The sequence below is a fragment of the Salminus brasiliensis genome, chromosome 14 (assembly GCF_030463535.1).
Source record: "Salminus brasiliensis chromosome 14, fSalBra1.hap2, whole genome shotgun sequence".
In the NCBI taxonomy this organism is placed as follows: Eukaryota; Metazoa; Chordata; class Actinopteri; order Characiformes; family Bryconidae; genus Salminus; species Salminus brasiliensis.
In genome coordinates, this window is record NC_132891.1 from 5201841 (window position 1) to 5204442 (window position 2602).

Below are 2602 nucleotides of genomic sequence, written 5' to 3' on the forward strand. Positions count from 1 at the left end.
TTGCACAAATTGAACTGAAAATGGAAAAATTACAAATGTTTATGACAGCTGTAAAATGCAGCATAAAGGCTACGTTACAAATGACTACCCAAGACAAAAATAACTAAATATTTGAGAACTTCTTCCTCTTTTGTTTGGAGAACTGCATTTCAGAACGTCTTCATTTTTAATCTTAAGACTCTTTGTACGTTTTTTCTTCGGAAAGCTTTTCTTTGTAATTCCAGCCCCAGTTTCTCCACAGACTATAAAACATGGGCATCAGCTAGTAGAGAGAGAGAGAGGGCTCATTGTGATGCTTTTGCTAGACTTACTCGACCATCTTTGTGCTCCGAGGATTCTGGGAAACCCAGCCCTGAATGTCATTAGTTGGGATTTGTTTTAAACAACTTTCAAGTATTAGATTCACAGAGAAGATATCACACAACGCCTCATTAAAATGGGCTGATCTCACTTCTGGCTGGAACTGCGCTGAGAAGCAGCAATAATACAAACCATTTTTAATAGAAATGTTCTGCACATACTGTGAGCGCTGAAACAGGATCCCGGTGTGCAGAAGCCGGCTCAAAGTAGTTATGATGATTTGTGCTTTCCCAGTTAAGTGATCCTGAAGTGTGGCAAAGGTGAAGAAATCGAGCATCTGGTTCTTGTTTAGAGCTCGTCTTCAGCTCGCTGGAGGGAACACTGTCCCAACAGTGAGATGATTAGTGTGATCACAATCACGTCTGCCCAATCCTTTCTACATACAGTCATGTGAAAAAGTTAGGGCACCCCATGAAAACCATTGTCATCTGGACGTTCGATCTTCATTTGAACAAGCCCCCTCTGATACAGCAAAGAATTCATAGTGGGTTCTATGATGGAGAGCCTGCCAGGCCCAGTGGCAGCACAGCCGCCCCCAAACCATGACATTTCCAAGCTATAGTTCGCAGTGTTTACCTCGTGTGGAGGAAGGAAATTAAAGAGAGCAAAGGCAGGCAGGGAGCAGGGAGTTTCTAGCCTTGTTTTTTTTTTGTCGGAAAAAAGATCGTACTTGGTGTGAATAGGCCTTAAAATAAAAAAAGGTACAGCGAAATGTGTCCTCTACATTTAATCCATCTGTGGTAGTGAACACACACACCCACCCAGAGCAGTGGGCAGCCCACTCCATCCTCCGGGAAGCAGAAGAGGTAAAGGGCCTTGCTCAAGGGCCCAACAGTAGCAGCTTGCCGAGCCCAGGAATCAAACCCACAACCATGTTATCGATAGCCCAGCGCTCTAACCGCTGAGCCAAACATCATTAATATACACACTGACATCACTATTGAGGAAGTGGGTAGTGGTGGCTCAGCGGGCTCAGCGGTTTGAGCGGTTTGAGCTCCGGGTTATTGATAACAGGGTTGTGGGTTCGATACCCGGGCTCAGCAAGCTGCCACTGTTGGGCCCTTGAGCAAGGCCCTTTACCCTCTCTGCAGAAGCCAAATTCCATCTGTGTCTATCACAAATGGTCAAGACCTCTTGTCATTGCCAGTTCTGATATTTTCCAAAAAAGTTTTTGTTCCATCATTTTCAGAAAGTTTTTCCTCTTTTTTTGCACAAATTGAACTGAATAATAAAATAAAAATGAGGTCTGATACGGACCATGTGTTTGACAGCCTTTTCAACTCCAGGCATTTCATCAAACAAAGCTGAGTTAGCTGAGTTAGCAGACTATGACTGGCATAAAGTCCCAACAGCAATGTGAAAGAGTAGTGGAGAGCCTGCCGAGACGAGCCTGCTGAGAGCTGTGATTGGCTGTCGAGCTTATTTCACCATAGTGATTTCTGAATGCTTTCAAAGTTCAGATATTAGTACTGTTCTGTTTAAAATTCAATAATAACTTCTGTACATTATCATTATTATCATCATTTCTGTGCATTATTTGAGCAGCGATTTTTGAGCAGTTGTCATTTCTGCAAATAAACAAATGCTCTAAATATTAATATTTTATTTGGAATTTAGGAGAAATGTTCATTTCCCTTAAACACACTGCCTATAAACAGTAAAATCAGAGAAACTGATCATGTGGGGTGTCTCTTCATTTTTTCCAGAGCTGTATTTCAAACAGTGTCTGGTCCCCTTATTTATAACATCTCTAATTCTAATAGTTCTGAGATCTTTTTAACCCCTCATCTCAGACTCCCCTGCATCTAGAACCATCTTCCTTAAGGCCTTAGAGAGCTCACTGGATCTTCACCACTCATAGTGAAGACTTCAACAATCAAGAGCAGACCAGACTAAACGTCTGAGGTTTACATAAGACAGACTCCTCCAGAACAATCCTCTCCAACCATGTTCTGATCATCTGATATTTCTTCAGCTGTACTTAGATTACCTCCGAATATCTCAATGCTTAAATACGCTCAGATCAGCTTCCACTACATTCTCACACTGCAATCCCCAGCTTTATCTAATGTTTCCACAGCTCTTTTAATTGTACTGGGCACCTTCTTAGCTCATGGTTAAGGCCTCAGTGCTGTGCCTTCATACTCAATGTACCATCTAGAACCACTGAAGGGTTCTACTATCCAGATCTACAGAGAAAAGCAGGCCTTGCGTTGTGGCAAAGATAAAGAAATCCAGCATC